The sequence below is a fragment of the Berghia stephanieae genome, chromosome 4 (genome assembly GCF_034508935.2).
Source record: "Berghia stephanieae isolate SIO BIC M18660-M18661 chromosome 4, UCSD_Bste_1.3, whole genome shotgun sequence".
NCBI classification, from domain to species: Eukaryota; Metazoa; Mollusca; class Gastropoda; order Nudibranchia; family Aeolidiidae; genus Berghia; species Berghia stephanieae.
The window spans coordinates 84568840-84581339 of NC_088363.1; the positions used below are offsets into that span (position 1 = coordinate 84568840).

The window sequence follows — 12500 nt, forward strand, 5'->3', positions numbered from 1 at the left end:
GATCCAACACCTAACATGAAACCCCCATCCACCATGTCTTTATCTGACAAATCTTGTGATGGTCGCCGTCCAAGCAGTATCAACTCAGCGAATCGAATAAAGACAGAAGCATTGATCAGATCTGATAGATCTTCTCTTGGTGAGACAGCAGGTACGAATAGACATTGAAGCGACTGGAAGCAAGAATTCGTCGAGTTAGACCGGATTTGGAGATGGAACGAGAACTGTTCCTTCATGAAAATGTCATTCCACACTCCACACACAAGTGTCAGGAAAAGGGAGGTAATCGATGGACAACGCTGTCTCACCCTCCGTATTCACCAGACTTGACACTTTTAGGCTTCCATCTTTTTGGTGCATCGAAGGGGGCAATGATGGGAAGTAGAGAGTAATGAAAAAGTGGCTCAAAGTTCAGTCAATTCAGTTTTACTAAGATGGAATACATGGCCTTGCAAAATGGTGGACTGTTGCTATCGAGAGTGAATAAATAAATCATTCGCTCCAAGAAACTGTCGAGCGCTCTACGCTCGACAGTTTCTTGGAGTTGGAGTGAATTATTTCTTTACTCTCACCTAGTTCACAACGTTGTCGGAGAATATGCCTGTGATTATTCCTATTTTTATTTATATCATTGAAACAACAATATTCACTAACGTTATATTAATACATTTTTGCTAGGGCAAAGCTTATATCATTATAAATTTTTTTAAAGACTCACGTTGTCTTGGTAGTGTGATGATGTAGATATGGCTTCTGATATTGTCTTCGGACGCCGATTGGGGGATCTACTGTATATTTTATGTAAATCGGGCAAACCGGAACTTATAAGCTAAATTATGGTCCCTATCCGTGTTTTATTTTTAGGGAAACTTTCTTTCCCTTTAGTGACCGGATGTTGGAGCTAGTTACACTCTTGCACCTGATGTTTGCCCGTTGATGCCAAAAGTAAATATGGATCTCTCTCTCTCTCTCTCTCTCTCTCTCTCTCTCTCTCTCTCTCTCTCTCTTTCTTTCTTTCTTTCTCTGTGCATGCATTTGTGTTATGTGTAAATGTGTGTGTGTGTGTGTGTGTGTGTGTGTGAGAGAGAGAGAGAGAGGGAGGGAGATGGAGAAAGAGAGCCCGAGAGACGGAACAGGAGAAGGGGGCGGGGGTGGGTGTGATCAAATATTATCTAAATGCCCCGTTTTGTTGTGCAACGACGTATCTCGATTTTTATATGTTGGCCAGAATACTGTTGATACCGTTAACAATAGATTAAAACGAACCCCGACCTGTCAAGGAATCCATAAACCTGCGACTTCAAAGAAGTTTAAAGTGTAAGACTATCACACATTTGGGGTCATTTTGATCCATCAATGTATGGAGTAAACGTTTTCTAGTCAATCTCCAAAAGTGTTCAGTCAGTGGTTGGCAGGTCTGCCGTGAACATTAGGTATGCTGTGTGTCCGTGTCACCTAAAGGGGGACACGATAAACTAGATGATTGCATATCAAGTCAGGAGATGGATTACTTTAGGATGGCGGTAGACTGAAGATAGATAGATAGATAGATAGATAGAATGAATGATAGATAGATAGATAGATAGATAGATAGATAGATGGATGGATGGATGGATGGATGGATGGATGGATGGATGGGTGGGTGGATGGATGGATGGATGGATGGCGGGAGGGAGGGAGGGGGAGAGAGAGAGAGAGAGAGAGAGAGAGAGAGAGAGAGAGAGAGAGAGAGAGAGAGAGAGAGAGAGAGGTGGGGGGTAAGGGAGGGGGAATTGGCGCCCTCTCTGTGAACAAATGTCATGTGATAACGCCCCGATTTTCCATCTTGAAGCCTATCGTTTAAAAAAATCGGAATTCGCACTTCATTCGTCTCCCCGATAAACGATGTAACTAGCAATTAAACAAACATTCTTTTGGTATTCTTAAAAAAGGAACTCGCTCCTTACCCTCTTTCTTTATGTCAATGAAGACGCCGTTTTCGCGAGAATTATTTGTCAAGATGGTGCGAAACAGCCTGTGTCTTCCTCCGCGGAAATAGAGCCATCAGTCAAGTATTGGCAATGGCGTTTCAAAGAAACATGCGTCATTTCCGTTTTAAATTCCGCATGCGATAAGACTACTGAGCCTACTGACAGTCTGTCATATAACCTTAATGACGCTGATGGTGATAACTTGTTATGTGCTTGGTCTATATTAAGATTCTCAAGGTGCTTCACACATAGGGGTTATGATGGAAATAAAAACATACCCGCTCATTCACTGAAAGTAACACACTCATTACTGCCGTCCTGTACTCATTGAGTTTACTTTTATTTACAATGTAAAAAGATACACGTTTTCCCTATCTTTCTGTTTATTTTGCGTTTAGATAACATTCGACTCTCATGGCTGGGAGGCACAATTCATTTAGGAAAATAAGGACTTATCAACTCTTTTATATAATTAAGAAGAAATTCATTCTTTAAATACATCCATCAGCTTTTGTATAGCACAATATACATTAGGTGTGCTCAAAGCGCTTTACAATTAGTCCTAAGTTAGCAGCAACACTTAACACTATGACGTCATTGAGGCGTTCTTACAACTTTTCGCTACAGAGACAATGCCGTCACTGGCCATGTACTCCAAAGACAACATTGCATCGCTAAGAGAGAGAGAGAGAGTCGAACCAGGAACCAATAGATTAGAAGTCGAGTATCAAAAATGCTAGAACGTAGCGCTGCAGTCTATCAGAGTAAGGTTTAACTGCCAATGGTGACCTGGCCATAAACCGTTATGTAGTATGGCACATGTTGACAGCGTTGTCATTGAGCATCGCATCATACACGACATCAGAACACAGGGGACATTGTTTTTATATTGCCAGTACAAGGTACATCTTTACACAACGTGGCCACTGTTTGCCGTCTTTCCATATTCGTTTTCCTTAGCAGAAAAAATGACTTTAGTGTGCATGATTTACACTGACGTCTGTCGGGAAGAGAAATGGTTATTGAAATATTTGAACTTCATCATCATCATATCACTACTACCACCACCACCACTGCTGCCACCACCATCATCATCATCATCATCATCATCATCATCATCATCATCATCACCACCACCACCACCACCATCTTCACCACCACCATCACCATCTTTACCACAACCACCTAGCTCAAGTGGTCGCTGGTTCGGAGAAGTACCACAACCACTACCGCCACATTAACCCTATATTTACGTTGAAAACAGCATTTTGACGGGTAATCATTGTAGACCTATCTACACGCTGCCAATCACTATCACCAGTTTCCAAAGCAGATCGGTTCATACTCTCGTACACTGCCATTGTCACAAACACCTTTTCATGTTCATTGTGGCCATAGACTATGACTCCAAACTTCAGTCTCTAAAGATAATCCCCATCTTGCCGAATGTCTCAAACCTCAGACTTCCCAGATACGTAACGTGTTTTTGTTTGACAAGTTAGAGGTGGTCTTAATCAATAATATTTATAGTTAACGTTTTCTGGACCAAACAATAGTGAAAAGTCGTATGCAATCCTGTATGCCATCTTGAAGGCTGGTTTTCCAAAACTCCCTAACTCCGTTTTTCCCATTTTGAGATATTGAGGATTATTCCCCCTAACATTTCTCATTCGGTCTATTATTTTATCATATTTAAACTTCAAATTCACACAAATCTAGGGACATTCTTGTGTCATTTGATGCTTAAAATAAAATTTACATTTCAATTTATCTCATGGATTGAGAGTCTCAAAAAGTAGAAAAATCGATTTAACGAGTTTTGGAAAACCAGTCTTCAACTGTGAAAAGTCATATGCAATCCTTTGTGCCACCAACAATTCGACTTTGGAATGACCTCACCGAAGACACGGTGAAAGCACTTGATTTGGATCATTTTATAAGAATCCTACAATATTCAATGTCAAATATTGCTTATGTAAAACCTGTGACAATACACCAAAAGTGGACTGCAAGTACAGGAAGAAGAAGAAGAAGAAGAAAGTATTTTATCAGTATAGTAATTCTATTATCACAACAATGAGATAACATTTTATGGAGGATAGGGCTGGGAAGAAGGGGGTTGACAGTTGGTAAACTGGTATCAATTGCCTTCACCAGAGCTGTCTGCCTGGCTGCCTTACCTAACCCGTCAAGCCAACCGTTCTCCGCCGTGTTATAAAGGCCATTGATTTTATCTCGATAGTCAATAATAGGTGCCACACGGGTCTTTGTTTTCATGCATTTTTCATCGTTCTATCAACTCTCCCATCTTAGACATGGACGTAATATTATTATTATTATTATACCCAAAACGGACTGGCTGTCTTTTTGTGCATTTGTCCAGAATTTATATTAATTCAAATATCGACAAATAGATTTAAGCCCCGGCGTGTCAAAAAGAATTAAACCAAAGCGTTCACGAAAGTCCCATGCGTAATAAATTTGGCAAGAATCTCATATTAACTCATCGATAGTTATAATTATTAAACGCTGTCCAAAATTTTAAAAAAGATATTTTGTTAGTGCTCAATAGAACTGTGGTTAACTGAAGATTGCAAACAGTCGGTGGTTATCCCGATGGAGATTCATGGGAAGTGAAAAAACATATTACAACTATTCTCAGTTCATGGCTGCTAGACAAAGGCTTCACTCCGCCCCCCCCCCCCACCCCACCACCTTTTTTTCTCCCTCCTTCCATCATCCGAATCTGAGCATCATTCACACATTCTTCTATAGATAGTATGCGCTTGGCTAAGAAGTTCACAACATTGCCATCCTGAAGTATTACGGACCGACACGCAAAACAATCAGTAACCTTGAACGTTTATAGTCTGGTTAATACAGTTTAGTGAGAATTACTCATAAACATGGGTGTCAAAGACAATAACAGTGACCCTAGTGACGTCAACTTCGATCTATCTATATCGATATCTATATCTTGACAATTAAATAATATGTGCTTTCCCTTGTAATTTATACTATGTAATTATTCTTACAGCTTACAATATCAGTACACTATACCAAGTTTTACTTTACCATACTTTACTTATATTTATATATGTATCATTGCGGACATTTTATACGTTTGTACATAAAATGTCCTTTTTGGATGAATAAAGTACATTATTACATTTTTATTATTTTTATTATTATTATTATTATTATTATTATTATTATTACTATTATTATTATTATTATTATTATTATTATTATTATTATTATTATTATTATTATTAGTAGTAGTAGTAGTAGTAGTATTATTATTACTATTATTATTATTATCATTATTATTATTATTATTATTATTACTAATAATAATAATAATAATAATAGTAATGATGGTGATTGTCATGGTCTCAAGTGAGTAAAGAGCTACTCGACTATGCATAAAGATATATGTAGAATGAGGCCCCAGAATTTACTAGTTACTATAAATGAAAAACAATTAACGATTTGTTTACAATGAAATAAAAATAATGATGAAATTTAATTAAAAGAGATAAACAGTGATCGTGGCAGTTACAAATAGAGATATGAATATTTTACGTAACTTATGATAATATGTCAGGTTCATAAGTTTACGTTTCCAGGCAGTTGATGGGCTTGGATGATCTATTCCTCTGATAACAGGATTGGACTCGTAAAATTCCACTTCCAGGCAATTGGTAAGAAGTTATTGTGTAGTCCTTTGACAGCGGGCTTGGGTTTGATCCTTGAAGATTATACAATCAAAGTTAAAAGCTCCGGCGTCTTAATGGTGTAGATATAATATCTACAAAGTCCCAAAAGATAAAAATCTTCCAGTATATATATAGGAATAGAGCGACTGGCCGTCCGGCATAGATTGTGGAGAGAAAGTGAGTGTAGAGTGTTAGACCTATCAGCTTTTATAATAAGTGGCTACGTGACAGAATGTAGAACGAAAAGTATTCACTAATTAGAAATTAATTCGAGGGAAGGCTATAAAAGGAAAGACGATCTAATATTAGAAGGTAAAGTTTATCTAAGCCTACCGAAATATAACTGGAGTGAGATGAATTCAGTTCTTAATAAAATAAAATTTAATAAGATAATTGTGAACAACCTTTACTGTGACACCCCCCACCCACGTTTAAAATATACTCTTTAACCATTATGGGAAAGATAGATTTTACAAACGGAAGTAAATTTACTATCATGATACTCTAGCATTAATCCATTGTTATGATTTGTGCTACAATTAAATTATTTATTAACTAGACATGGAAATGTTTATATTAACGTAGGTATATGAATGGGCGACAATAACAATGAAAGATTGTGATTACAAATCATTGTGATGAACGACATGATGGCAATGTGATTACAAATCATTGTGATAAACAATAGTGATGGCAATGAAGCATGATTTAAGTCGATGATATGAAGGTAATTTTCTGAATGAAATGAATGAAAATGTAAATGGAATATTGACATTTCAATTATTAATCATAAATGAGTGAAAATTCATAACAATAATAGATAAAGAGAAGATTTCCCAAATCATGAATGGGTATGGTATATATATCCAAACAATACTCAATGTTACATTAAGTTGGGTCATCATGTTTACAAATAAAATTATCGAAATTGTGCGTTCTGATTTGGCATAATTTGCGAGGTAACTAACAGTATGCATGGGAGGTTAAGTTATACCCTTCTCACGTCATTACACTAATCGAGAAAGTAGGTCGGCGTGAATATTTTCACAGCCTGGTATGTGAGAGATACTGAAGTGTAATTTTGCAAAAATAGACTCCACCTTAGTACTCTACTATTATTCATTTTGTTATTTCTTATGTACGTGAGTGGTTTATGGTCCGTTTCGACCACAAACTCTTTTAGCAGTAGATATCTGCTGAATGTCTTTAAAGCAAAGACGATGGCCAGTCCTTCACACTCTATTACAGAGTATCGTGATTCTCTGTCCAATAATTTTCTGCTTGCATATAAGCAAGGCATTAGAGTTCCCTCATGTTCCTGTAATAGTACACCTGCGATGCCCTTATCAGACGCGTCAGTTCTTACAACAAATTCTTTTGATATGTCGGGTAATTTAAGAATTGGTTCTGAACAGAGTGATGCCTTTAATTGGTTAAAGCTATTCTGACACGCTTCTGTCCAAACAATTTTGTTCGGTGACCCATTCTTTGTCAGATTTGTTAGCGGTGTCGCGATGTGCGCGAAGTTGTAAATGTATTTCCTGTAAAAATTTAGGAGCCCAAGTACTTTGCGTACTTCTTTTTTTGTCTTAGGTGGTTGCAATTGTGCGATTTTTGTTTGTTTTTCTGTCTCGGGTGTCTGTGTCCCATGACCAACGGTATGATCAATCCTGCATTTGAAGCTTCGATATTAGTAAACATAGTTTGCGACACTGTGTCTCTATCAAAATACTTTTTTAGCATATTTGCATGGAATGTCTTTGTTGTGTTGTTAATTTTAATCTCGTAATTAACATTAGATTTTACTGCTGTTATTTTGAATGGTCCTTTCCATGTAGCTAAAAGTTTACTCGAGTCATCGGGTAAGAGTATTAGTACTTTGTCACCAATCTCAAATTTTCTTGACTTGCTTTTTCGATCGGAGTATTCCTTGTATTTCTCTGCTTTTTTAGTGACGGATTCCTGTGCTAGCTTACATGTATCCTCTATTCTGTCTTTCAGGTTTCTTACATATTCGTAAGCAAACATAATTTCGTTATTGTCCTCCTCATTCCCTTTACAAATGTCGGCTACTATATTGATCGGGCCGCGAGGTGATCGTCCATACATCAACTCAAATGGGGAGTAGCCTGTAGATTCTTGGGGTATTTCTCTATATGCAAATAGGATTGCTGGTAAGTATCTGTCCCAATCATCTGGTTTTTCTGCTGACACTTTTCTTAACATATTCTTTAGAGTGCCATTAAATCTTTCACAAAGACCATTTGCTTGGGGGTGGTAGGGAGTTGTGAATGAGTGTTGGATTCCCATGAGTTTCATGGTTTCATGCATCATATGTGATGTAAATTGGGGTCCATTGTCCGACAGTATCTCATTTGGTATGCCTATTCTAGTAAAAATTGTCATCAATGCTTCAGCTATGTGATCCGATGTAGTTGATTTCAATGCTATCGCTTCTGGCCACCTGGTTGCGTAATCGACTAGTGTTAGTATGTGTGTATGGTTTCTATCTGATTTTGTTAAAGGGCCTATAATGTCAATTGCAACTTTTTGAAAAACTTTTTCAATAACTGGGGTTGTCTCTAATGGCAATCTCGGTATTCTGCCTTTTGCGACTCTTCTTTGGCATGTGTCACACGATTTCACATATTCTCGGACGTCTTTAGTAATTCCAGGCCATGTGAAATTCTCGGATATTCTCTTCAATGTGGAAGAGCTCCCAAGATGTCCAGAAGTTATTGAATCGTGCGCTATTCCAAGGATTTTGTTTCTGTAAATACTCGGCGTGACCAGTTGTTTAGCTATTTTGTTTCTTTTCCTATGTAACCTGAACAGAATATCTTTTTCAATGATGTATTCAACTTTTGATTTCGTCCCTTTGTTTGCGATATTGAAATATGATGTTAAAGTCGGGTCCTTTTTCTGTTCTTCAATGAACGTGTTCCTGTCAAATTGTTGTGGTTCAAGAGAAATAGTCATTGGCTTCTCTGTTGTCTTAGTCATCTTTCTTGTTTCTGCTAGACAAGCTGTTTCTTGGGTTAATGACCATTCTTTTACATCTGTTGGGTTGTCTTTAAGACCTTTTATATTGCCAACAATAACATCAGCGACGGGGTTGGGAAGTATACAGCATTCCACTATTCCTGTATAGTATGGGTTTCTATGTACACGTTAGCTGTTTCAAAGGTTTCGACTGTGCCACTGAATGTGATGCATTGTACCGTTTTTCCAGTTTTGTCTTCGTCATTGATCAAAGATGCTTTTATTCCTACTGTACTGCATCCTGTGTCTCTCAATATTTTGCAATCAGTTCCATTAGCTTTGCCTTCACAAAAAAATAGCGATCCTGATTTGTGAGTTTGTGTTAAAAGTGACATACCTTTCACGCAATACACATGTATATTTTCTCCTGACATTACTCGTGTCTGATTGTTTACACTTGTTTGGAGTGATGCATTTGCAGTTTCTTTTGGATATCCCACGATTTTGTAACATTTGTCTGCTGTGTGGCCTTTCATTCCACAATATTGACATTTAATTATAGGTTTGTTGGTTTTCTTATACTCAGTATTATTGTCAGTGCTATTTCTTGTTTTGTTTTGATAGGATCGGCTATGGTCTCTATTGAACTGTTTGTTCCATGGTTTGTTACTATGATCATCTTGTTTCACTTGCGTGTTCCGAGTGATTGATCGGCTTGTTCTATTTGAGTACTGAACTTTAGGTGTACTGGACTCTGAGCAGCAGCAGCGTAGTATGGTTCCTTCAATGTTCTGCTAAGGGGTGTCAATGGATGTGCGCTGTTAAAGTTTTCTGCGTAGATTTTTAATTTGTCCAAGTTTTCTGGCTTTCTCTCTTTAAAGAATGCGACTAAATCTGGGTTGCAAGCTTGATAGATTCGATTCTTCAGCGTGAGATAGTAAAGGCCTGCAAAGTCGTCTTGTTTTACGTTTGCCAACTCAAGCCACCGATTTAGAAATTGAGTAATTCGGTTCACGAATGTATTAAAGTCTTCTCCACTTTCCGGTTTTGCAGTGTGGAACCTTTCCTGGTAACCATCTTCCGTTAATCTAAATCTTTTTAGTAGAGCGTCTTTAATTTTACCATAGTCATCTGCATCTTCAGTTGTTAAGGTATAGAAAACTTTTAGCGGTTCTCCAGATAAGCAGTTAATCAAGACTGTGGCCCATTTGCTTTCTGGCCAACGATAACCTTTAGCCTGAACTTCGAATCGGTGTAAGAAGGATTCTAGACAGTCTGAGCGTTCATCGTATGTTGGCATGCGTGGAAGTTTCACGAAAAATTCATCACTATTATTATGTTTTCTTTCATGACCGGTTTTTGTTTTTTCAATTTCCAGCATCATTTGGGTCCTTTTGGTTTCTTCTTCTGCTAAAGCTATTTGTCTTTTTAGTTCCCTTTCTTGGACTCTTTCTTCTCGTTCTTCTCTACGTATTCTTTCTTCGTGTTCTTTTTCTTCTCTACGAATTCTTTCTTCATTTTCTTCTCTACGAATTCTTTCTTCGTGTTCTTTTTCTTCTCTACGAATTCTTTCTTCGTGTTCTTTTTCTTCTCTACGAATTCTTTCTTCATTTTCTTCTCTACGAATTCTTTCTTCTTTTTCTTCTTTTATTTTCTCTTCGCACCATGAAAATATTCTTTCCTGGGGTATTTCTAAGTCCTTTGCGAGACTTAAGTATCTTTTATATGCTTCCATTTTTGCAATAAATTAGTTACGATGTTTTATATATATATATATTGACAGGATACTGTTACTGACTGTTTTATTTATTTACACTTACTGGAATGAACTGTTCTATTTTTAGAAATCTCTCTCTCTCTCTCTCTTATTTCAACTTATTATGTATGTTGAATTTGATGCCTTTTATCGTTATATCTTATAAAGCAATGTGTCAATACAATGCGGAGTTATTATGACTTGTGTCAATAACAATGTGTCAATCGCGTGTACTCTAAACTATGTTACTACGAAAAATTTATCACCAATGTTTGTGACTCGTCGCTAGTTTGTGTACAATTATTCGCAATGACGCTAATATACTAGAGTGTGATAACAATAATAGGATGCCAAAATAATCCCAAGTTATCTATCACTAAATATAACACGACGGCTAGTAGACTCCTTTTATTATTATTTAGTTTTTAAAGACTCACTTTTCAGAACATAATATATAAGTGGTTTTCGGTAACAGTAGTATGCCAAAAATGTATTTAAAACAAATCACTATGCAAAACAAATCACGATGTCTATAGTTACTATGTGATGCCCAACTCATGTAAAAGAGAATAATGAAGGATATATTTACCAACTCAGTTCGTGGCTGGGACCTCTCTCTTGTTCAATGGTTGTTCAACAATTGTAATTAGGCATTGAAGAGTGTTTAACAGTGATGTCTGAAATACAAAACAATAAAATATCGTAAGATTTACAATAGTTACAAAATGTGTTCACAACACTGAGTGATTGGATGATAGGTGAATGAATCGTTATGGAATGTAAACATATTGAAAACAATTCATGAATGAGGCAAACAACAAAATGAAATGAGTGATATAATAACAAAGTGGACAAGGAATGAATGAATGAATGAAAAACTGAGTGAATAAATGAATGAATGAATGGATAATGTATGAATTAAAGAATGAAGGGAGGAATAAATGTATGAATGATTGGATAAATGAGTGAATAAACGAATGAATGGATGAATGAATGAATGAATGAATGAATGAATAAATAAATGAATGAACAATGAATGAATGAATGATTTATAAATGAATAAATGGATGAAGGAATGAATCAATAAAATGCTATTCAATTTGAATGAAAGAATGAATGGATAAATTGCTATTCCATTTAAATGAAGAAATGAAAAAGAAAAAAAAATTAATCCTGTAAATGGGGAGTTCAATTAAAATATGATCAAGTGGGGCAATTAAGAGTTTTACAATTTAAACTTTAAAGTTAGATGAAATAGATATAAGTAACTAAATAAATTCAATTCTTTATATGTGTCCCCTCCAAAATGTCATGGTCTCAAGTGAGTAAAGAGCTACTCGACTATGCATAAAGATATATGTAGAATGAGGCCCCAGAATTTACTAGTTACTATAAATGAAAAACAATTAACGATTTGTTTACAATGAAATAAAAATAATGATGAAATTTAATTAAAAGAGATAAACAGTGATCGTGGCAGTTACAAATAGAGATATGAATATTTTACGTAACTTATGATAATATGTCAGGTTCATAAGTTTACGTTTCCAGGCAGTTGATGGGCTTGGATGATCTATTCCTCTGATAACAGGATTGGACTCGTAAAATTCCACTTCCAGGCAATTGGTAAGAAGTTATTGTGTAGTCCTTTGACAGCGGGCTTGGGTTTGATCCTTAAAGATTATACAATCAAAGTTAAAAGCTCCGGCGTCTTAATGGTGTAGATATAATATCTACAAAGTCCCAAAAGATAAAAATCTTCCAGTATATATATAGGAATAGAGCGACTGGCCGTCCGGCATAGATTGTGGAGAGAAAGTGAGTGTAGAGTGTTGGACCTATCAGCTTTTATAATAAGTGGCTACGTGACAGAATGTAGAACGAAAAGTATTCACTAATTAGAAATTAATTCGAGGGAAGGCTATAAAAGGAAAGACGATCTAATATTAGAAGGTAAAGTTTATCTAAGCCTACCGAAATATAACTGGAGTGAGATGAATTCAGTTCTTAATAAAATAAAATTTAATAAGATAATTGTGAACAACCTTTACTGTGACAGTGATGATAATAATA

General features: G+C 36.3%; 2 protein-coding genes across 3 annotated transcripts in view; one reads left to right on the forward strand and one right to left on the reverse strand.

Moving 5' to 3' along the window:
- LOC144971429 (UPF0462 protein C4orf33 homolog) overlaps positions 1–886 on the reverse strand; it is a 30018-nt gene extending 29132 nt beyond the window's left edge. The window contains exon 1 of the mRNA XM_078912336.1: positions 719–886. The gene's annotated coding sequence lies outside the window, so the exon portion shown is untranslated. The remainder of the gene's footprint in view (positions 1–718) is intronic.
- LOC144971427 (uncharacterized) overlaps positions 1–12500 on the forward strand; it is a 94839-nt gene that overhangs the window by 17762 nt on the left and 64577 nt on the right. The window lies entirely within an intron of this gene.